This window comes from Anolis carolinensis, chromosome 2 (assembly GCF_035594765.1).
Source record: "Anolis carolinensis isolate JA03-04 chromosome 2, rAnoCar3.1.pri, whole genome shotgun sequence".
Classification (NCBI taxonomy): domain Eukaryota; kingdom Metazoa; phylum Chordata; class Lepidosauria; order Squamata; family Dactyloidae; genus Anolis; species Anolis carolinensis.
This window is the reverse complement of record NC_085842.1, coordinates 259312539-259338491: the sequence shown is the minus strand read 5'-3', so window position 1 is coordinate 259338491 and position 25953 is coordinate 259312539. Positions and strand designations below refer to the sequence as shown.

At 37.9% G+C, this 25953-nt stretch overlaps 1 long non-coding RNA gene across 1 annotated transcript; it reads left to right on the top strand.

Moving 5' to 3' along the window:
• Nucleotides 1-37: 37 nt before the first annotated feature.
• On the top strand, nucleotides 38-25645 carry LOC134296649 (uncharacterized). Its single transcript, XR_010003467.1, has 4 exons — nucleotides 38-8676; nucleotides 9690-9759; nucleotides 10481-10633; nucleotides 18805-25645. It is a non-coding gene; the product is annotated as an uncharacterized LOC134296649 (long non-coding RNA).
• The last annotated feature ends 308 nt before the right edge of the window (nucleotides 25646-25953 follow it).

The following is a 25953-nucleotide window of genomic DNA, read 5'->3' as shown; positions in this document are numbered from 1 at the left end:
CCGGAGAAAGGGGAGAAAGTGGGGGGGGGGGGAGAGAGAGAGAGAGAGAGGAGTGGCCCAGGAAGGGAAAGAGGGGAAAGTCTGGCCGGAAAGGAAGGGAAGCGGGGCGCCACTCAGTCAGTGGTTCTTTGCTGCACCGCCTCCCGTTCTGCACTTGGTCCCCAGCTTGCCCATCGCCTCCGCGCGCTCTTTGTGGTCGGAAAGGAGCCCGCCAAAAACTGGCCCGCTATTCACCAGGACAGGCAGGCCCCCGAGTTTAGGAACGAGGTTGGTTCTGTAGGTTTGTTCTTCACTTGGATTTGTATGGAAGTCAGAACAGGTACGTTTTAAGTTAACTCCAGCCATAACTCATACACACACACACATATAAAAGTGAAAAATGTGTATGTGTCTGAGGTGTCCACTTACACAGACAGCTTCCCACCTCCACAAACAGCTATAGTTCCTATGGCCCTCCTTCCACTGACATGCAGGTTATATATGTCATAGGGAGGAGGGAGCATGCATGTTTTCTGCTCGGTGCCCCTGTTAATAATAATAATAATAATAATAATAATAATAATAATAATAATAATAATAATAAAAAACTTTATTTATATACTGCCCTATCTCCCGGATGGGACTCGGGGCAGTTTCCAATCATAAAAACAACACAAACACTACACAGCAACACAATAACACAGCTACACAGCTTGGGCTGTGGCACAGGCTGGAGAGCAGCTGCAATGAATCACTGCAATGAATCACTCTGACCAGGAGGTCATGAGTTCGAGGCCCGCTCGGATCCTATGTTTGTTTGTCTTTGTTCTATGTTAAAAGGCATTGAATGTTTGCCTATATGTGTAATGTGATCCGCCCTGAGTCCCCTTCGGGGTGAGAAGGGCGGAATATAAATGCTGTAAATAAACAAGCAAACAAACAAACACATCATTAAGCAAATTAAAAATGCAATTATAGACATAAATAACACTTACATGACCTGATCAAGGGGACGGGAACCACAAACCCAATATATTAAAATTCAGAAGATTTCACCTCACTTTCTGTCCCTGTGACAATTGGATTTTGAAAAAAGAGAGAGAAACAAGCCCTGGGAACAGCACCAAACAAGCCTGTTACATGGTTCAGATTTATGGATGACACCTTCACCATTTGAAGTCATAGAGACGAAGAACTAAACCTCAACAGCATCCACCCAAACATCCAATCCACCATGAAAAAAGAAAATGAAGGAAAGCTGCTATTTCTAGATGTCCTAGTCATTTGCAATCCCAGTCAACAATTGGGCCACACAGTTTACAATAAACCTTCACACACAGATAGATACCTACATAAAAACTCCAACCATCACCTAAGTGAAAAAAAAGAAGAAGCACAATTAAAGCCCTGGCAGATCGTGCAAAAAGAATCTGCGAACTCCACATCCTCCAAGGTGAACTGAATTACCTAAATTGGGCTCTCCAGACCAATGGAGACTCCACCACAGACATCAGAAGAGCTGTAAGGCCAAGAACAAGCCATGAAAGTAAAGACAAAGAGCCACCCAGAGGAAAAGTGTTCTTACCATACATGAAGAAAACCACTAACTGCGTAGGGAAGTTGATAAAGAAACACATCCTACAAACTATCTACAGTAAGAAAATCCAACAAATGCTACGTTCAGCAAAGGACAAGAGGGATCCTCTCACCTCTGCAAGAGTCTACCATATACCATTCAGCTGTGGACAAGTCTACATTGGGACCACCAAACGCAGCAGCATTGCCTAGACACAAATCAAGGAAAATGAAAGGCACTGCAGACTAACTCAACCAGGGAAGTCAGCCATAGCAGAGCACTTAATGAACCAACCTGGACACAACATATTATTTGAGAACACCGAAATGCTGAACCACCCTAACAAGCACCATGTCAGACTACACAGAGAAGCTATTGAAATCTACAAGCATGTGGACAATTTCAACAGAAAGGAGGAAACAATGAAAATGAACACAATCTGGCCACCAGTATAAAAATACTCTAAAATCAGAACAATAAATAAAGACCACCACTCAGAAAAAGGAGGAATTCCAGACATGAATCAGTGAGGGCCAGCTAACACCTCCCAACAAAGGATCACCCAGGCAGTAAGCAGCCAGACATTGAATTTTTTATTTTATTTACTTCACTTGTATATCACCTTTCTCACCCCGGATGGGGAACTCAAAGTGGTTTCCAAATATATTATGACAAAATTCAATGCCTACACAACAATAATAAAATACAATTGAAAGGCAATTAATCTATTGAAGCTGAAAAGCTATTCAGTGCTAATCAAGCTGGCCAATTGCAACATTCACACTTGCCTGAAACAGAAAAGAGTTCTTTCTCCCGCCCAAACAGTCCACAGATATATAACCCCAAATTGCCTAGTTTCCAACAGACCTCACAACCTCTGAGGATGCCTGCCATAGGTGCAGGTGAAATGTCAGGAAATAATGTTTGTGGAACATGGCCATACAGCCCGGAAAACACATCAACCCAAAAATTGGCTTGTCATGGAAACAAGGATTAGTGATATAAGCCACCTTTCCCCCATGATAACTCTTTCAGGAGTGAATTTCCTTTCCCTGGGGTAGATTTCTCTCACTTCCTGTTGTCTCACCCCTGTTCTTAACTATGAGTCATTTGTAAGTTGGATGTTTGTAACTCAGGAACTGCCTGTACACTTCATTGGTGTTTCCACCCTTTTTCCTCCTCTCAAGGAAACATTTCCTCTTCTTCCCACTCACTCCCATGGCAATATTTCCTTTGCTCTTTGTGTTAGCCTCTCTGACAGCTGATTGTCATAAAACTGATAAGCTGAATAGCAAAGTGTTATGTTATGGGAAAAGATTTTTTTCTTTTGTCCTGATTTGCTAGGCAAAGGAAGAAGGGATGTATCAAAAGCTACATTCCTGAGACAGTTGCTGCTGCATCTCTGGCATCTCTTAACAATCCTCCAGAAACCTGACAGGAACAAGACGAGTTCTGAGTCCCCCGTAAGATGAACCAGATGGAGCTTGAGTCCAGTCCAAAGCTGCTAATGTCAATGGAAGTGTTTATTTCAATGGAATTGGCAGCTTCAGGCAGAGAAGGAACCAGCAGTGCCTCTAGCCATTGCTTCTTCAATGGTGGATCCTGACCGCAAAGTTCAGTGTAGGGGTCCCAAAACATTTTGCAACAGTAAAAGGTTTCTGAAAATCACCTAGTGGCTGTTCTAGACATTTTGCAAATCTGTGGTGCAGTGTTTACAAAAAACTTTACAAAAGCTGAACTTCTTAATAGAAATCAGCCTATTTAGCATGACTTGCAAATGCTGATTTCTTATAGTAAATGTTTGATTACTATATCTATTTTATATACCCATATACTCTGGATCATGTAAACATTTCTCGAGTCAAAAGGGGTCACGAGTGGAAAAGCTTAAGAAGCCCTGCTCTAGCCGATGCGAGTTGGAGTGCTTTCCAACTTACATTGACCCTCTATCACAGTATTTGTTGGCCAAGATTTGTCTAGGAGAGGGTTGTGATTGCCTTTCTCCAAGGTAGAGTGTGTGTGACTTGCCCAAAGCTACCCAGTGTTTCAAGGCCAAGTGGATAGTTGAATGTTGGTCTCCAGAGTTGTAGTCCAATGCTCAAACCATGGCATCATACTCTGCAATAATGCTCCAAAATGCCCTTTGTTCCAGATTTCAGTCAAACCCTGATCTGCAGACAATCCTGTTCTTGAACAGTAAAAGTAAAGATGGGTGAGACAAAAGTATGTCATTATCTGGTCAACTATTCTACCCATTGATCTTTTAGCCTGACTGTTTTAAGAGAGCAACATTGTTTCGTCCACACAGGACAACAGACTTCTAGGAAGCTCAAGTAGAAAGAAAAGAGGAGAGCAGGAACGCAGTGAAAAGAAAAGTAAAGTGTATGGTGAGACTGGCTCATACAGTACAAATGCTGTTGAGGATTTCAAACCAATGGTTTCAGGCTGAGAATTTCCAGAAGAAAGAGTGCTCAAGTGAAATGTATATTGACATTATTACAAGGAAAATATTTATAGAAAACAGAAGGCACATTTAAAAGGAAATAAAACAACATGGTACCAAATTGTACTATTCAAACTTATGGATATTGAGGCACAAAATCCATGATTGCAATACAAATCCATTGGAATTATCAATCAATTTCAGACAAGATGAACTCTGAATCTTCAGTGAAAAATAGTTTTATGTTATAGTATGGATCTCCTGTCTAGTTCTTTCACAGGTATGCAGGATAGTAGAAACCAAATGTCATACTGACATTCCCCTTTCACATAAAAGTTTAACTGTAATTGGTCATGTGATGGACTAACATTAATTAACAATTACCTTTCAAGCTTAAAATAAAGAAGCTTATTTCATACTTTAGTGAGCAGAAAAAAGATACTGATATAAAGGAAGCCCTCAAGTTATGTACATGGTAGGTTCTGTAGGTTTGTGCTTAAGCTGAATTTGTATGTAAGTCAGAATAGGTACATTTTAAGTGTAACTTCAGCCAAATAAATATATAGAGAGAGCTTTGGATAACATAGGGAAGGGCTATCACCCCTGTAACATTTCCTTTGCTGTATGTGCCCCTATTTGGAAGATTTCACCTCCCTTTCTGTCCCTGTGACAACTGGATTTTGGAAAATTTGGCTTGTTATGGAAGCAAGGAATAGTGGGAAAGCTTCAGTGGAGACACGTTTTCTCATGATAAATCTTACAAGAGTGATTTTTCCCTTTTGAGGGATAGATTTCTCTCACTTCCTGTTGTCGCATCCCAATCTTAACTATGAGTCGTTTATAAGTCATTTATAACACCCCTATAAGTGTGTGTGTGTGTGTGTATATATAAAATTCAACTTTGTATGCACAGCATAGAGGACACATATAATCTTACAATTCTCTTTTAGCCTAAGATAGGATATTTCTGTTTTCTGTATGGATAAAAGATATAAATAGACAGATGTTTCCCTTCCTATGGTAAAGAACTGGAAGAATCTTAATGTCATTAGACTGGATGTCATTACCATTAACATCTCAAATGTTCTTCAAAAAGCTATCAATGGGACTAAGTTTAGCTATCTGGCCTAGTCAAGGAAGTTGCTTGATTAGCTTCCTTGTCACATTGACCAACATAAGAAAACTAAAGCTGTCACGGAAGCAATGGCTAAGATGTAATAAAGTTATAATACAATTGGCCCTGAAAATGAAAGTTGAAAGGCCTAGAAGCTTGTTTATACAACCAAGATTGAAAGTTGTTATCTCAGGGTCCTTATCAAAGAGGTTGTTGTTACAAGATAGCAACTCATGTCTAAAGAATGAATCCCAATTTTCTTTATTATGTCAGTGTTTGCGGCTCATTTGTATAAATCACCTGGTCTCTGTTTTCTATCACTGCCTAAAATGTTCTTTCCAAATTATATGTTGCCATATGGGAGTCTCAAATCTTTCTTCAGAATGTTATACAAATGAATAGGATCTGTCTGGGGCTCTGAGCTTTACAATAAAAGATTGCAGCTTGAAATAGTTTCAAATAGCCTTGCCTTGCTCCCACTTTTTTGTAAAGCTATGATGAGCCTACAGTGCTTTGATCTTTCAGTATTTGTTCTGAAAAGTATAGTGGAAATATAAAATACCCATCTGTTCTTCAAACTCTTTTATAGTTAAAACATTTGAAATACTGTATGTAAAAAAAAAACAATGAAATTATAAGGAAGACATTATCAATGCCACTTATCTTTTCAGATTACAGATGGTGGGAAGGCTCTAGTGATATGTGATGAATATCCATTCATATTGAATAATAAACCCCTTCATAATCTTAAATAAAGTTTAATAAAGTACAATAAACATTCCTTTCTTCAAGCAGATACTCTGATATAAAATAACAATAAATTAGATATGCATCTTTGTATTTAAAGAGGTTGGAAATCTCAAAGCACACTTAAGGGTGTTCCCTGTTTTTGTATTTTTAAAACCACAATGCATTTTACAGATGACAGATTAGTAGTGAATGTGACAAAACAGGAGGGTCTATAAACTACTACTTGTGGGTAAAAAGAAACAATGCATTGGTTTTTTAAAGAAACACCCACACTTCAAAAGACCTACAAGCTGAGTCGAAACGTTCCAGAAACAACTCCTGTTACGCTCTGCATTTTATTATAACAACCTGGCCAACTAACCTTGAGAATATAAGCAAGAGCCATGCATCTCTTCCTCTTGCCATAATAACATTTCCCTAGCAGTTTCTTGCCAACTCTTTCTGATATTCCATTTCCAACAGTGGATATCTGTAATAAATAATTCATGCAGATATTATACATGTGTGGGTGCATTTGGACAAGGTTATATTTCTGACTTTCCCTGCCATCCTTTCCTCTCGAACGACCAATTCAATTTATTTCTGGGAAGAAAATCAAATCAGGTCAGAATTTGTTAGGAGAGAGAAACAGCAAACTGCTGCTATGTTGTGCTATTTAATGGACTGCAATTTGTGAGAAAGACTGTGTTTAATCTACAGTGGGATTGCATTTTTAAAAGTCAAGTAAATACATGCTGAATCTATTACCTTTAAGGCATCTGTTAAAAGCAATGTCACGAGAAGTGAAATTAACACAAAAATGAAGCACAAATTCATATAGGCAGTGAAGCATTGACAAGAAATATAACAAGAAATAAGCCACAATTGATTTTGAAAATCAGTCAGTAATGTCCCAAACAATTGCAGTACCAACTCCAGATTTAGTTACTAAGAAAAAATAAAGTGGGAAAGCGTTATCCAGATTGGCATGGAAGATAAAAAAATATGCAAGTCAATTGTCAATATCACATATGTGTATACATGTCTTTAAGTTGTCTATTGACATGGTGACCCTATTAATTTTGTAGGATTTTCTTCGACAAGGTTCATAAGTGTCCTGAAAAAAAAGAAAAGAAAGATAGTCTACTCAGAGATGGTTTTGCCATTTCCTTCCTCTGGAATATAATCTAGCCTACCTGGTAGTAGTGACCCTGCTTAGCTATTACATAAATAACAGAAGAGAGTGACCTCGACAAGTATGTTTATTAAAGTGAAATTGAAAAAATGTCCCCTGGACATATGACCAATGGTTTCAAGATAAGTTACAATGGTGTACAAAATGTGTGGACAACGTTCATTGCAATACCTGTTGATGTTTTCATTAGTATTTTTTCTTCATAGAAACACATAAACTTTAATAATAGGCAAGCCTGAGGAGATAGATCAATCACAGTTCATGACATGTCATTGGGAAGTGCCGTGGGGGATAGGGATATAACCTAAAGATTTGTCTGTTAAATGGTTAGATAAGGCCACTTAAAATAGAGATTGTACCAGATAGAAATGAAGTTAGGCCCAGCTAGGAAAAGGGGCATTTGAGCATTGGACTATGATTCTGGAGAACAAGGTTTGAATGTTTACTGAGCCATGGTAATCTACTGGAGGACTTGAGCAAGTCATACTCTCACCATCAGAGAAAGGTAATTGCAAACCCTCTTCTGAACAAATCTTGCCAAGAAAACCACATGATAGGATCACCCTAAATCATAAGTTGGAAACAACTTGAAGGCACACAACAGAGGGAAATGGAGGAGAATGCAGTCATTTTTTGAAACTGGGTGTTACAATGTACTGTGTGCAGAACAAGCTTAAGACTAGATGTTTATTTTATTTGTTATATAATAAATATTTCCTTTTTTATTTTCTACATCCCCGTCTGGATGTTTGAATGTAGTAAACATTAAGGAAAAATTCAGTCATGCAATAGTGCACTGAATCCGCTGATCAACAAAGATATTTGTCCAGTAAAGTAAAATGGCAAGATAAGTGATAGGAGCCCAAGGGTTGGAACTGCAGAGTCCATCTTGATCAGGATTGCATCACAATGAGATTTGCTAGGGAAAACACCCAGGAGAGTGCATCCAGAGGTCCATAAATAACCTGAAAAACAGAAAGCTAGATTAGGTAATAATCTAATTCTCACTGTTCAGGGGTTTTCTTATGACACACATTATCATCAAAAGAGGAGAAAAAAAAACAGTAACATCACTTAAGTCCAGAGCTTACAATTATTTAACCATAAAATGATTCCAGGCCTCTAGCTGAAAACACCAACCTATATAACTACTCACCCAGGTAAATGCTGTTTGCGTAGCGTCTTTGGAGGTGATGGCAATGAAGTCCAAAACTTGGGGTAATTTCCAGGCTTTTGTTCAGTTATGCATTACGTAGTTTGGGGCTCTCAGTTACATATAATATGACAGTAATCTTCAAATCAGAGAAAGCTCAAACTGCCTGAAGATATTTTAGAGTGCTGAAATGTCAGTTTTCAGTAATTCACACAGAGCACAATTAACACGGAGAACAAACATTTGTCTGCACAAGTCCTTTGCAATGCTTTGTGCCCCATGGGTCAGATCATTTCGTCACGGATGGCATCAAAACATTGCTTTACATTGGAGCATCTGCTTTATTTATTTATTGTTGTTGACTCCATAAGAAAAATGTTTTGATGTGTTGCTCTGGCTCTAGCAAAGAAATACATTGTTTACATTCTTTATTTTATTTCACAGACTGGAGGTGGACCATTAAACCATTACTTTATGTGCACAACTGGTGGGTGCATTTATTTCATCTTCTTAATAAATGTATAGATCCTAATTTTTATTGTCAGATAATGGGTTTTGATAGAATCTGGTCTCTTTCATTTTTGTTCATCAGTCACAGAGATTCTCAGCTGCAGTAAAGTCTTTCTTGTGTTACGACACAATAATTTGAAGGAATAAGATGAGATGTAAAGAAAACTTCCATTTTTATGCTCTGGACCAGGCAGGATTGTATGAAATGATGCAATTTGTCAGTTATAATGGACCAAAGAAATTTTCAGTATTTTACCTGTTAGCATGCAATACCTCAAAGCAAGTTCTGAGGCAGTCACTATGTTGACAATATCCATCTGATTCGGCCCAAACTGTTTTCAGATGTACAATACAAATGAATTGGTTTAGAGTTTTTTTCATTAAAAAAATACCACATCCTATTTTTAATCGCTGGACCCTTAGGTAATGCTCAGTACTGGTGTTTTTATTAGCTAACAGAAATCAAGGATTGTGATCACATATTGGAGTAGTTCAGTTCTGTGAATCTGCAAGAGGGGAGTATGTTAATTTCCTACAGATGTTCTGTTGCATTCCTGTAGATTTTAGTCTGAAAAGGAAATGCTAGTCACTCCCCTTCTTTCTTACAGGCCAGAGAGGAAGGAAGGCTTTCCATTCTCTCTCTCTCCCTCTCCCCATCTCTCTTTTATATTTTAATAAATTTGTCACCATTAATCATTTTGACCCATTTTCCTAATGTTAAAGCGTTACAGCCAGTTTTATCGTGTGTCATTCTAATACCAGTTTAACCAGCTATCATTTGTATAATAAAGTGAAGCATTTAAAGAACAATGGGAGAAATGCTTGGATCAAAGTCAACATAGTGGCATTGCTTTTATACTAAAATGATGGCATAAATATACAGACCACCAAATTTATTCCAACACATATTTACTACTATATGTAATAATGTAGAAGACAGCCTTTTCTTTTTTGATTAATCAGATACATATTGAAAATATATTATTTTAGATGCATCATTCAGTCCCTTGTGGAAAGATGGGGAAATGACTCTGACTACTAAAAGAACCTAAATCCACAGGTAGGAAATACCTTTTCCCCATCCCCCAGAGATATGGACTCCTGTATTATTCCAGCCTTACCAGCTGTTATCTCTAAATTCACCCTATTTTTTTCAAACTTTCCAATGTATTCTGGAGAAACGTAGAGCTTGCACACTTTTATAGTAATTTAGTGGGCCCTAAAGCTTTGCCTACAAACGATTTTGATACTATTTTGTTTTCTTGGATCAATATGGAATCTTAGAGTTGGAAGAGACCACATGGGCCATCTAGTCTAACCCCCTGCCATGCAGGAAAAGCATAAAGAACCCCTGAAATCAGGGTCATAGCCAGGATTTTGATTCGAGGAGGGCTGGAATTTTGATTACGGGGGGGGGGGGCTGAGTCTGTGCGAGGGAGGGTCTACCCTAGCAAACCTTTTGTATCTTTATTCCAATACCCCCATGCATTTGGGATATATTGAGCATGGTGATCAGATCATGATATTAATAAATATAACAGTTTAAATAATAAATGTAAGGCCTTCTCGCAGACCACCCTGAGAATTTCATGCCTGCCTGAGATATAGCAATGTTAGTTTTTTGTATTTTCAGAGAGTATTACCTTTTAAATATGTCGATGTCCCAGTTAACTTGTTAAAACTTATATCCCAGTTAACATATCAAAATGTCTGTATTTGACTATTCAATCTGATTTACTAAGTACTGAGACCTTAATTTATATTGTCCTAATTTCTCATAGGCAACTGGTGAAAGAAAGCATCATACTATATATCCTAAAATAAAACCAATGCCATTTTATGCACAGGATTATGAAACTGGGAGATTTCAACTGTTCCAAAGTTCTAGATGGAAGATTGGGCTTGCCTTGCATTTTCCTACTCAAATCCAATAGGTACCTTTTTTCAATGTGTGATGCTTCAAATAGACAGCTTGTGTAGTATAAAATAAACTTGTCTTCAATGTAACTAATGTTATTGGACTGTGCAGAAATCCATTCATATACAGTTCTGATTCAATGAAAATACACTTGTCTACTTTTTGGACTTAAGATCTTAGCTCTTATTTAAGTCTTCATTCATTCTCTGCATTCTGCAGAGAACAGAAGGTCCATAGTTTAGTCCTGTTTCTGATATCCCTCATGGCATGAGTGATATAGGTTCTTTGGGAAGGGACCAGCAATTTGATCCTGCCTCTGACATAAACACTGGTAGGTTTTACATGTAGAGAACAAGATAGAGGCCCATCTCTGGAGCCCCTTGTGGGAATCAGGGCACTTTTTTTAACAGATCCCAAACTATCTCTGCCTTTGGACCACACTGTTTCAGAGCTTAATGAGAGCTTCTACTTATGGGAATATCATCAGCAGTACATGTACACCTGGAAAAATTTCTCCCAGCTTACTGGACTTTAGAAGTGGAATTGTCTTTTGTTGAATTCTACCAATTGATGGTCTTCTCCATCTTCTTGCATCCTAGCCCTTACCTATCAGCGCTTTGGAGAGACAGGAATCATTGCTCTTCCTTCCTCTGGAGTCTGGCAGTGCTTTTAAAAAGAAAGAAAAATCATAGGGATAATGAGACAATTTATAGCAATCTCTCTTGAGATCATAGGATCTAGATGAGACAAACTGTGTAATGTCATGTTTAGCTTTTAATGTACTTATTCAGAGAAAGTTTTATTTAAAAACAGAAGTCTCCCCCCACCCTTGCTAAGCTTCATTCATAAGAGCAGTAATCTAGTATTATATTCCTGGCCACCTTGTATATTGAATAATGCCTCAAGGCACCATTTAAGTAATATATAACACTGATCACGTTTATATCTAGTGCAGTGTGGTGAAATATATTTTGTTCCTCCTAGATGGAGAGGTGAGAGGGATCAAGAGAGAGAAAAGAGAGAGATTACAAATGGAAATAGCCTTACACAAAATTTGGAAGTCCATTTGAATTGCAGTCCCAGATAGACCTATGGGAGAATAGCTTCTATTGTGCTTACTTGACATCATAGCCCCCCCCCCCCCCCCCCCAAATGCAGAAACAATGTCCTTGGCTTGGTAATTTCATGAGTTTTTTTTAAAAAAAAGAGTGCTGTAGTAGTTTCCAAAAGGCTTATCTAGAAATATAGAAGTAGGCTCAATTTTAGACTTCTTGTATAGAAATATCCATTCATGTATACTTCTCAATTTCAACAGTAGGAGGGTTTGTCTGGTGTGAAAGCTACATAATTCTTGACTTCTTGGACTTGACCCCTTCTATGTCTCCAAATATATATTGACAGTTGGACCAAAAGTAGACCAATGCTGTTATATATCACACAGACACATGTGACTACTTTTATGTTTGATGTTAAGTAATGCTAGCTAACTGTAGCTTAAAGGAAGCAAAGGGACTGAGAGACATTGGGAGGGAAGCTTGATTCACCTATTTATTATTAATCTAGATTAATCGAGGAAGAAAGAATGAGCTTCTCACCCACTAAAATTATTAAGCTATGCATGTGAGGGAGGAGAGAGTGGGCATGTATAAGAAGGGTCCATTCTATCAGTTTGACCCAGGGACCAGCTCTGTTTGGCCCTTTTTGACCTTGAACGATTTCCTTTCAAATTGGTCATTACAGAAATGTTGTTAAGGAATGTCTGAATTTGCTTGCTTTTCTTTCCCCTCTTCATCCTCCCTTGCATTTCTCCCCTGAAGATTATAGTTGGAAGACTTTTCTTGAGTAATCTTAAACAAGCAATTCTGGGAATCTTTTCAGCAAATGGGCTGAGTCCAAATACTTTGAACAAAGTCCTTAAATTTCTATGAAAATTATATTTACTACACAAATGCCGCTTATACTTACATTATGAATAATCAATTTTTAAAGTACATGTACACTGTTTTGCATTACTTGTATCATTTTAAGTCTTTAAATAAAAGTCTAAACATTCTCTCTGTTAACTGCACCAGGTTTGGGAAGGAAGCTACTATTTCTGTACAGAAAAAAAGAATGATAAAAACAATATACAGTACATAAATCCAAATTTTAGCCTGCATATGGAACATTCAGTTTGAGGAATATAAAATTAAGTTGTATTTTATGTTATTTTTCCTCATCTTTTCTTTCTCATCACAATGGGTATATACAGGGCTTTCAGTTATATATTCTAGGAAGAACTTCTTTATTAAATTTGCCAGATAAAACAATTCTTGGCAGAACAAAACTTTGAGTTCAGTTCCCATTTTCCATAATACATGCTTTGAGTTACAATATCTTCAGTTTTGTGTCCATTCTTTTTACATTAAAGTTCTTTAAATTCTACATTGGTATTTCACCGATTATAATTCAAGTGAAAAATATTCTAAATTCTTCTCATAAATGGCTAAAATGATGAGTGTAGATTAACTTTCCCCCCCCCAATAAAGGAAACACAAACGCTTCCAAATCTAAGTTCAGTGCAGCCAAATATCTTCATTTTTTGGTAAAGGATTCCATTCTCTACAGCTAATAGCTTCTGTATTCCAAAAATAATATTCATGAGAATATTGGCTTCTTTCAGAATAACAGCAACAGACTATATAGCAGTCAAGCTAATAATTCATATTGTCAAAATATCATCTTGGTCCTTGTATTGTGATCTCTTTCGTAAACAAGAAGCCACAATTTAAAAGTTGACTGTTTGTACGGGGCTGCCCTAGATTTTCAAGGATCATTTCACAGCCATTCAGCCACACAAAATTCACATAGAAGGGCTTTTGGCCATTGTTGATTTTTAGAATAGTGTGAAATTATTTCAGGTGGAAGAGAATAAGAGCACCCTTACCCACCCATCCCTCGACACACATGTTTTATTTGCTACAGAAAAACTTGACCAAAGGGGTTTTTGTGTGTAAAATTTGAATTGGTTTCTATCACTAAAAAACCCCAAATAAACCTGGTTTCCTCCTTTGCCATTCAGTGGAAGGTACTAGTTTTTACAAATACTGAAAATTACATCAAAGTTATATTTTAGAATGTGAATAGATCATTCATCAAACAGAAACATATATTAAAAGGTATGATACAGGTCAAGTATTCTTTATCTGGAAACATGAAATTCAAAGTACTCAAAAACCTCAAATTGTCCACATAGCTGGCTGAGATAATATACCTTTGCTTACTTATGGGTCTGTCTGCATGTTTTTTTCATGCACAAAATTATTATTTATCTATGTTTATGATGTGTACAGGAAACATAACTGAATTTTGTGTTTAAACTTGGGTCTAAACCCAAAGTTCTTCAAGGTTCCTCATTATACATGTATATGTGAATAAGGTATTCTCCAATATGAAAACCAAAACATTTCAGGCCCAACCATTTCATATAAGAGATATTCAACTTGTACTGTTAAACAACCCATCAAACAACTGCAGTGATGAAGCTCAATTGTTTCAAAATATGATCCTTGCTAAAATGGTGCAGCCCCAGGGTATCAAACATGAAACCAAATAAGGCTGGTGCCCTATCCTTTCATTTGCATTTATTTTCTCTAATTCTTTCTAATAAAAATGACTTGCAAATTTGGCAGAGCTATTTTATTTGAAAGCAGATCCAAGATTAAAGTTATCATATGGTGGCTTATTTGGAAGCAGAGAAAATCAGAGGAAAGAGAATATACTATCAAGCAAATGTGCTGAAGAATGAGCAAAAATATTTTTAAAACCCAGGGCTTGTCTACATTAACCCCAGCCCAGACACATTCTGCATTGACCACTGGCTGTCTTCATAATGTACATCAGCCTCCACTGAGTATCGTGGGGCTTTTCAGTTGAAATCAATTAAGAGACAAAGTTAGGGGATGCTCTGGAGTTTGCTGGAAACTCCAGAGTATCTCATGGCTTTGGGGCAGTCTGGACAGTGATATTTGGTTTGATTCAGACTGATTCACTGTCCAAACTGAATACATGCACCATCACCCTTTCCCTAAGCTCATCGGCACAGGGAAAGGGGGTGGATCATATCCATGTCACTGCTACCAATTCTAGCTTGCCACAGAGCTTTCTCCACACTCCTGGTCAATGAGGGCAATGTAAGAATGGGATGTGTTGTCGAAGGCTTTCATGGCCGGGATCACAGGGTTGTTGTATGTCTTTCGGGCTGTGTGGCCATGTTCCAGAAGTATTCTCTCCTGACGTTTCGCCCACATCTATGGCAGGCATCCTCAGAGGTTGTGAGGTAGAATGGGATGTTTGAGGAACCAGCAGAAAGGAGGGGATGATCTCACTTCCCTGCTGGTTGTATGGGTGTCCCTTTCTGACATCAGCAGAGTTGCCTTCAATAGCCCGGAGCCATGTGGCCAGGTAGTGGTGGCAGAGACATGAAGTGTGTGATATGCAGTCTGCCCCATTGCAGTAGTTGAACTTTGGGACGTCTAGACAATAGTCCTAGTTTTGGTATAAACACACCGGATCCAGCGCTGCTTTGGGGCAGATTTACATCAGTTAAACTGATGAGAGTAGATAAGACCTCAGTTGGAGGAGCAGGGCTAGTTCAGAAAACGGTTTCTCCTTACTGGTTCAAAAGATTAATATTTTGATCAAATCATTGCTCCTTCAGTGTTGCTCTGGATGAACTACACAACAATTGTATTATTTATTTAGAATGTAATGTGTTGTTATGATGGTCAATCATAAAAAAGTACTGGAGAGTCATGCAAAATTAATAGCATCAACCAAATATTGTTTGTTTATTTGAATGAATGAATTGTGTATCCTCCATCATGAATGGTTGGAACATAAACTGCCTAATGAAGGGAAACATTTCATTAAAATTAAAAGGAAATAAAACCTTAACTGATTGAAATAGAGTTGGCAACACACACACCAGAATAGTGTTTTTATCTACAAACCTAATGGTGTCATTGGTGTTACGGTGCATATTTACTACTTATTTCCATTTCTTTGCTTACAACATTTTTTGCATGTCACTTTTATGTCCCCAGAGGCTTCTAAAATCTTACGTAATGCTCTGTTTTTCCAGGATTACTGCCATCAGTCTGCATTTTCTTCACTTAATATTTTCCCTTCTTTAATTAAAATGACCCATCTGACCTTCAAGATTTTGTTAGGCTTGAATCACTGTAATTTATCCCTCCACTCTGTTTTCCTGATCTTGAATTCATTACAGGCAAGGTTTTTTGCATTCAATGTCATTTGCATTCACTGAGCATGTTATTCTGTCTCTGAGTGAATTTATGAAGTCTGAAAAACTAATGTGGATAACAAGCTAATAAACAAAGAAATCTGATACTTATGAACTTCAGGTGTACATGATTAAAACACCTGCATTGGTTTACCTACCATGGAAGGTTTATCTCTGTTTTCTAACTATCTAAAAGTATTTAGCTAATAAGCAATCTGTCTGTCTCTGGCCCCTTTTACACTGCCATATAATCCAGATTATCAAAGTAGATAATCTACATAATCTGTTTTGAACTGGATTATGTGAGTCTGCACTGCCATATAATCCAGTTCAAAGCAGATAATCTGGATTTTATATGGCAGTGTAGAAGGGGCCTTAGTATATCATGCCTCTTATTATGGGAAAGTATTCCTGGTCAAGGCACACATCTTTATTGATACAGATCAATACCAATGGATTAAGATAAAAGCTATTTATGAAAGTTATAGGAGGCTTCCTTATTTTCTAGAAATTGAAGCTGGGGCCCCTTCAGTTTTTCTACATTGCCATATAATCCAGATTATTAAAGCAGATAATCCACATTATCTTCTTTGAACAGGATTGTATGAGTCTACACTGCCATATAATCCAGTTTAAAGTAGGTAATCTGAATTTTATATGGCAGTGTAGAAGGAGCCTGGGTTGTCAGATTGAAGCCGCACCACATTTCATGATTTAAATAACTCTGTTTTGCCTGGCACACACAAGAGTTTGGCAAGAGTGACACAGAATGAGGTAGGGTCCTCTATCATTTCTGAAGGCAGCAGGCTTCTGATTAAAACCACAGAAAAAACCCACAAAGGTAGAACATTTGTGCTGTCTGAAGTAGGCTACTTTTCCATTACTTTCATAAAGTTATAATAATTGCATAAAACTTCTACAGTTCTTGTAAAAAGTCCTTTAAAAACAGCTTGCTATTTGTCACTAGAAAACAGCTAAATGGCTTAATTACTTTCTTCTTTAACTACTTACTAAACCAATAAAGTAACTTGATTCGGCTTAGTGCATTCTTTTTGTTAACCCAAAAACTTATTTGTAATGGGGAACTATATTGATTTTAGTTTTGTACTTCTAAACTCCAGCCAGCACCTGGGTGTTCTTTTACCAGGAGACAGCTTGGTGCCAGTTTCCCCAAGAATCATAGCAAAAAGAAGGATAACTACCCTCCTGCCCTGGTCTTAACTGTTAACATGTTGTGCCATCTTTCTTTAATAACACTGTAGCCTATTTAATCTCAGCTCCAATGTTCACTTCTTTATTTCCTTCCTTCTTCAATGAATGTACACACCGCCGGCAACAATGGCTCTATTATATCACCTCCAGTTTCTTTAAAAACTATTGTCTGTCTCCAGTCTAGGTCATTCTACAGTCAGTGGGACAGTTTCTGTGAGGAAAGTTCATTCTAGGAATAGGCTCAGTTTTTCCAGGAATGTTTTGATTACTGTACATGAAAACTGCAAGCCCCTCAGGGTACACACAATGACAAAATCCCTATTTGTAGACATAGCTTATAAATATTAAGTCTTTGGAATTTCATATTTTGATACATTCCTATTTTTAACCCAGTGGATTCTCTGCATTTTATTTTCTTTCCCGCACCCTCTTTTTTATTTTATTTTCACTATGCCAATAGACAACTACTGTTAACAGATTCTCCAGGCAAAATGTAATGCTTAGAAGCAAAGGATATTGTATCTGTGTAATAATAATAATAATAATAATCACTGCTAATAATAATAATAATCACAGTGATACACTGCTAGTAACGTGCCCTGCTGTACTATCTCTTGTGATGGCCTGAATGGATATTCCAAAATACAGGAAGAGGCAAACTGTACTGCTTTTAATGACTCTTGTAAACATGAATAATGGGTGGACTTAGTCTTGGAGAAGGAGAATGGTGCTGGGAAACTTGTACCAGCCATTTTTACTTGGTGTTTGAGAAAAATCTAAAGAAGAAATACTCACCCCAACATTGTAATTCAGAGTAATCGTTGAGTGGGTATCATCTATAAAACATTTTTTTCTGTAATTTTTGTTCCTAGTTGCATATAGAGCTGATTTCTTTCAATACTTTAGGGTGTTGGGATGACTCAAATAGGAGTAATAGAATTATAGTAAGAAGAGATCCCAAGGGTAATGCAGGAATCTACAGAAACACTAATGAGAGGTCATCCAAATTCTGTTTAGAGATCTTCAACAAAGGAAAACCCACCACTCTCAAACTTAATGATCCAAGTAACTGCATTACACTTAATCAACAGAAAGAAGGTTGTAGTGTATATATACTGGCTGAAAGCCTTTATGGTCTCTACAGAGAAGCATCTGTGTGCTCATAACCAAATATGGTATGACTATAGTTTGAGCATATTGGGGTCCTCCATGAGATCTCAGTCGATAATGGAATAATTTTATATCTCACTATGGGGACATAGCTAGAAGCTTCCCTAACCCACTGCTCTCCACCAGGCATAGAATGGCCATGAGAGAGGGACTGCGGGTCTGTAGAGATTTTGTTAAGTGTGAGGGTGGAAAGAAATAACAACTTCTATAACAGTCAAAAACAGTCATGTGTACAGGAAGGTTTGACTTACGTCTGCATATGCCACTAATACATGCCTTATGTCATATATAAAGACTTAATCTCTCTAAAATAATAAAAAGACTCTGTAGTCATAGTTACAGTCTGTTCATCAACACACAGAGGCAGTATTAACTGGGAAAATTCCTAACTACACCTGTAAGAGAGAACCAAAGGAATCAAAGGAAAATATATCCGTATATAGGGGTGCCTTTTTCTATCCTTTTTGTTCTTCTGTTTACAGATTTTTATTTATTTGTTTGTTTGTTTATTTACCATTAAGGTCCTGTGTGATGTTTCCCAGAAAGAAGAGAGAAATCAATCTTTTGATGCTAATTGGCTAGATCAGGAAGAAATCTTCATTCTTTCCACAGCTTCACTTCAGCATGAGCTATATTCCTGATTTTTCTATTAAGTTCACTTCGGTGGGCTGGCCACGTTGTCCAAATGCACAATCACCATCTCCCAAAGCATTTACTTTGCTCTCAGAATGGAAAATGGAATGTTGGTGGACAGCAAAAGAGATTTAAAGATGGACTTAAAGTTAACCTTAAAAACTGTTTCATAAACACTGAGAACTGAGAAGCCCTGGCCCTTGAGCGTTCTAACTGGAGGTCAGCTGTTACCAACAATGTTTTGGAATTCAAAGAGGAATGAATGGAGGGCAAAAGGAAGAAACATGTCAAGAGAAAGGCGCATCAAGCCAACCTTTGTAGGGACCGCCTTCCATCCAGAAATCAATGTCCTCACTGCGAAAGAACATTCAGATCAAGAATAAGTCTCTATCTTCACCTATGGACCCATCGCCAAGACCCTACACTTGGAAGACAATCATACTTGGCAACAAGTGATAGCCTATGATGATGACTTTGTGCTTTTCCTGCATGGCAGGGGGTTGGAATGGATGGCCCATGTGGTCGCTTCCAACTCTATGATTCTGTGATTCTTTTTAAACTTTAGAGATTCCACAGCTTCTGAGTGAATTTAAGAACATATGAGCCATACTGGATTAAACTGAGGAATGATCGACCTAATTAATAACAATCGGCTTGCCAAAGTTGAGCTCTCTCCCACAGTTTTGGAAATGAGTCTACAGACCTTGAACATGACAGCAAAAGTATTTATGATTTCATAAGTGTGATCACATAGGGTCCTTTACTATTGCAGTTTTAATTGGAGACTACATAGTAGCAAGGGAGACATTTCCAGATGTTCCACATTGTAAACAAGCAAGTACCATAATGACAGAAGACCATCCTTTAAAAAAAATGGACGCTAAGCTATGGAATTCTTTTTTCTCTCACATAATTTCTCATATAGTTTCTTCTCTGTAAGTTTTCATCTTCTGTATTATACAATACCTAGACTTTAAATATGTAATCCAAATCAAGACAATGGAAGAAAACTGCAGCTGTAAATAATTTGGCTTATCTACTTACTATTTCTTTTCAGGGAAAAGAAGGGAATGACAGGCCCCAGATTATGCTATATGCTCAATATATATGGGACCAGAATATTTTTCTGACTGTTTAAATAAACAACACAGTAAGCATAACAAGCAATATATGTATGTGTATTTAAAATTTTACACCCTTTTGGTTGGATAGCTCCCCAGATGTCAAATATAAATCCAATCCAAACAATGAGTCAGACATATACAGAATTTACATCTCACACAGTGTTTGAAACACTGCTTATATTTGAAATACAACATTAACTTGATCCTTAATGCAGTCATCCTGATTGAGCCATTCAGTGCAGATGCAAGGTTTATGATGCACACATAAAGGCCCTCATGACTGGATTTACCCACTCACTCTAGCATTAGTTATACACAAAAACTGTAGTCTCAGAATTGACCATTTGATTCATGATTCTGTAACTGCTGTTAAAGCACAATAAGTTCTCTTACGTGTGCAACAGAAACAAAGAAAGCATACAAAAAGTACTGGACAATGATCATCATGAGCAATCACAAATGGCCAAGTATAATTGTCTTCCAAGGGTAGAGTCTTGGCAGTGGGTCCGTACATGACTGCATTCTGGATCTGCATGGTCTTTCATAGTGAGGACATAGATTTCCAGATGGAAGGTGATTCCAACAAAGGTTTGCTTGATGTGCCTTCCTCTTGGCACAATTCTCTCTTTTGCCCTCTATCTGAGCCTCTTCAAAATCCATAGCTCTATTGGTAACAGCTGACATCTAGTTAGAACGCTCAAGGGCCAGGGCTTCCCAGTTCTCAGATGAGGATATAATGTGGATGAAAGTCCTGTCCAGCCGTGTTCAACCTCCATGGAATATTTCAAGTATTTAGTGTTTAGATTAATTTGAAGTCTTTGTAAATCATTTTTCTGCTTATTGTGATATTCTTCATGGTAGATTTAGAACAGAAATGTTTTAACAGCAGCTACAAAGACAGAATGATGAACAAAATAGATACCAATATGCTTCTCCTTTATCTAACAACATGAAATCACCCTGTTAAAATTCATAGCAGACTTGTTTAATGAAACTTGTTGATAATAATGAAGGTGGTTTTAATTCATCTAGGTTTTAGTTCTCCTAGTCTAGGTACTAGACTGTCATTGTTGCCAACTGCCATTGCCAGACCAAATATACAGAAATCAGGAATGCTGCAAACCCTCCAAGTTGGCAAAGACAGTTCTGATTAGTTTTCTGTTGCTCCAATTTTAAGCGATTTTTACATGTTCCACTTTTTCTATCTCTCTCGCCCTTTGTCCTCAATTGTTGTAAACAGAGTTTACAGTGAAAAAGCAGCATATACTCATCTCAGCAAGAGACGAGGAAAGGAGCGGAAAACAGGAAAGGAGCCACACCATTGTCATTGGAGCCAGAAAGGAGCAGGGCAGAACTTTGCCCTTTTGCATAGGCTCAGGCAAAGGCAATCTACAGCATCTTCGTCATTAATACCTTTTACCCTCTTGCCCACTCTTTGTTGTTTCTTGGATAGTATGATGCTAAGTGCAAAGTCCAAAATTCATAGATGGACATTCAACAACCTTTATTTATCGATTTATGTATTAATTTTCTACCCTTCCTGTGGACTGAGGTTGAGAACAACAGAAAATAACACAACACATAACATTATTTAAAATCATACATAAAACCACTCCAGCTTCAATATCTTCCTTGAATTGAGGTGCCCTGAATTGGACACAGTGTTATTTGCCACATTATATTGTTGGCTCATGTTTAACTTGTTGTCCATGAGGACTCCAAGATCTTTTTCACACATATTGCTGTCGAGCCAGGCGTTCCCCATTCTGTATCTTTGTATTTCATTTTTTTCTGCCTAAGCAGAGTATCTTGCATTTGTCCTAATGGTAGTCCAAGAGATATAGTCAGCTTCCCTAGGAATGAGATGCAATTCTTTTCAAAATAATAATGATAATAATAATAATAGAAAAGCAGGAACTTCTCTTTGAAAGTGGTGTGGCTTTTCTGGTCTAGTGGAATTCCAGACATGAAACAATCAGGGCCAGCTAACACCTCCCGATAATTATGCCCCCAGGCGGGAGGCAACTAGGTTTTGAGGCATGTTCCAAGTTGGAAACTAGGAAGGTCCAACGTGAGAGAAAACGTATCTGAGGCAAGTGTGAATGGTGCAATTGGCCAGCTTGATTAGCATTGAATGGCCTTACAGCTCCAAAGTCTGGCTTCTTCCTCCCTGGGGGAATCACAGAGGGAATCACAAAGATAAGCCACTGAAATCCACAAACATGTGGACAATTTCAACAGGGGCACAAAATGGCAGACGCAGAGGAATAGGAAGCACCTCTCTCCCTTCCTTTTCCTCCTTGGCACCGTTTTGTGTGGCTTTTAAATATATACACATTGAGTGCAATAGAAAAGCACATTTTGATTCCATGCACAAAATTATTTAATTATTAGGATCACATATTGGGTCCCAAGATATGGTATAAAGAAAGATATGGTGTGTATGTGTGTGTGTATGTGTGTGTGTGTGTATGTATATTATTATTATTATTATTATTATTATTATTATTATTATTATTATTATTATTAGGATCATATCTTGGGTCTCAATATATGGTATATATAAAGATATGGTAGATAGATAGATAGATAGATAGATAGATAGATAGATAGATAGATAGATAGGGAGTGTGTGTGTATGTGTGCGCGCGCGTATATATAAAGTGTATTTTCCAGTGATTGGTTTGGGCGGGGGGCAAAATACTGTTTGCTTACACTTGAAAATTACCTAGGGCCGGCCCTGTCTGTGCTCCCTTTTTTTTTTATCCAATTTGGCTGTAAACACATGTGAGATACTGATATTTATTTAATAACTCACCTTTCCTTCTACAGCGATAGGTCAAAAGGCTTCCAAAACTGAAACAAACATACACATGTAAAAGACGTAATGTTCAAATGCTGTGTTCCTGCTTTTCAATAGATGATACATAAGTTTTCTCCAACATATCAGTGGTTGAAATAAATATTCAGCACACATATCTACGTATAGGGGACTGTGCCCCAGCAGGTGCTCCATTGACAAGTATAACTGTGGCACAGGCTGGTGAGCAGCCAGCCAGCTGCAGCCAGCTGTAACAAATTACTCTGACCAAGAGGTCATGAGTTCGAGGCCAGCTTGGAGCCTATGTTTGTCTTGTCCTTGTTCTATGTTAAAGGCATTGAATGTTTGCCTTATATGTGTAATGTGATCCACCCTGAGTCCCCTTTGGGGTGAGAAGGGCAGAATATAAATACTGTAAATAAAATAAATAAAATAAATAACTTGCAGTGGATCTGCCCTTGCAGAATTACGGCAATTTTATTCCATTTTAACTGCTCTGGGTCCATTCTATGTGGTTTGTAGTTTGTTTGATAGCAGAGTTTGCTGACAAAGAAGGCTAAATATCTCACAAAACTACAAATCCCAGAATTCCATAGTATTGAGTCATGGCAGTTAATGTGGTGTCAAGCTGCTATAATTCTGCAGTGTGGATACATTCCAATCTCCATTTCCCAAGAATTAAATAAGTGAAGTCTGGTTTTCATTTCTGTCAATAGACAGATATTTCAGAATGCTTTAGCCAACTAGGTAAAGTAGCTAGCTGGGGGGAAAGAACTTAAAAAATTAAGTCTGACAAATAACTTCTACCTGCCCTATCATCAAATCAGTCATAAAGTTGTATATTAAGTGCATGTTATTGAAGGTGAATATGTAGAAGGTGCATTTTTTCAGATCCTTGCTTACAATTGCCCTTTTTTAATAATGTAGATTTCTGTTTCTATCCTAGCATGATGCTGGCACCAAAGCTATGTTTGAATGAAGCAGACATTCCTATCGTGTACTGCCAAAAATAATGGAAAGCTTGATACAATGGAATAGTACCTAAAACGCTTAGAAAACCATAAAGTTTAATGTTGCAGAGCTCTTCTACCGGATGCCAACTGCTGAAAGCAGCTGCTGAATACTTAAAGAATGTTGAAAATTTCTCTCCATTAAAAAAAAAACGCAATGTGCAATAAACATCTAAAACTGATTTGTTTAAACGTCTGCAGGAATAATCTGTGATGTAATGTTCCTGGGGATGGATGAGAGGCATATTGGGGAAAGTCCTGTAAACAATTGCAGGAGAGCAAAGACAATAGAAAAAGGTTTCCTATATTATTATTTGGCAGGAACAGATCATTGAGTGATACTCAGCTTTTTAAAAGTGCGAACACAATACTGTAAAATATGACTTGCACTGCTTTCTCTCAAGCCTCTCTCTTGAGATTTTGAGATGAAATATATGTGCAGTTAATATAGTTCATCTTTTTTTTTACAATAAGACATTCTAATTTACATAGTATATAAAATAATGAGTATAGTGTAGTATTATGAACTTTACACTAGGATGACATTGTTAGAATCAGTTCAGTCATGGAAATGGATTGGGTGGACTTGGACAAGTCACACACTCTCAGCCTTATGAAAGGGCAACACGAAAACATTTTAAAAAACATTTTGCTTAGAAAACTATGATGTAGTCACCATCGGTTAATAATCAGTTTAGAGGAACTTAATAACAAATGCTTATGTTTGCCATTCAGTGAAGTAGGTGTCTGTGATGTCTCATGGGCCATGTAGTCCCGTTCCTAGTACTAATGTGGCAGACGAAGAGGAAAACATGGGATTTACACCGTTTCAGCCAGAAACGGAGCCCTTGCACCTGGAGGATGTTTGCCCTCAAGAAGTCAGCCAAACAAGCCTTGGGCAGAATTCTCCCCCGTTTTCTCGAAGAGACAATTATAATAGAGATAGAGGAAATAGGGAGGCGAATCGCCGGAGCGCCAGAATCGCAGCCAAACAATTAGCTGATTAAGTCTGCTTCCCTTGGGAAATTCTAAGGAGTCTTGCATCTGGACTAAGTTGAGTTTCACTTCTAGTTCTCCAGGGAAAGTGTTCTTCTGGCGGGAAACGAGACCCTATTTAGGTGTTTGCCGCAAGGGAAACTTTGCGGAGTCAATTCGTCAGCTGGAGTGAGATCGTGTGTAGACTTTGTACTCCAGTTCCCTGTTTCCCGGATCAAGTTTCCAGCCTTGCCTTGTCCCGCGTTTGCCACGGATCTTGTTTTTTGCTCTTGTTGCCTTGTTTCAAGTCTTGTTCTAGCCAAGTATCAAGTTTGCTTTCCAGCCTAATTGCCAAGTTTCTATGGACTTAAGGACCTTGTCTTCTCCCCACACTTTGCTTGGCAAAGTGTGTGTTTCGGTTATTGGATTATAACTTTGGACTTTAATATCACATATTGGACATTATTTTCCTGGACTATATTTGACCTTTCCTGAAAGGTCTACTTCTGAACTATATTCTACACTTGTTTTTATTGACTTTATATATTTCCTTAATAAAGATATTAGATAGATTCTGGTCTCTGCGCATGGTTATTGGTGCTCTGCAGCCTGGGTCCTGACAGTGTCATGTGATTTCAACTCTGCTAAAATCGCAGGTTTGGAAGTCCAGTGTGTCTATCTTATCTAGAAGGCCAAATCAGATACAGATGGGTAGAAGGCCAAACCAGAGGTTTATTCTCAATGGCCAAAGAGGATGTCAATGGAGAAAGCACTCCAAAATACTGACATACCCTAACTGTGAGCACATGGGTTTATTTGTAGTACATTTGACAGAAGAAGCAGTACAGAACAATTGAGAATTGCCACCTGGTTTTCCATTGAACCTGAAGGGTGCCAGCTAGGATCTGCAGCCTCATTGGAGGAGGTGCAAGACTGCTTTTGCCTCTGAGCAAATCAGAGGTGAGGTGGAAAATTTAATAAATTGTCAGTCAGGTATTTCAGTGGTTCTCAACCTGTGGGTACCCAGATGTTTTGGCCTTCAACTCCCAGAAATCCTAACAGCTAGTAAACTGGCTGAGATTTACAGGAGTTGTAGGCCGAAACACC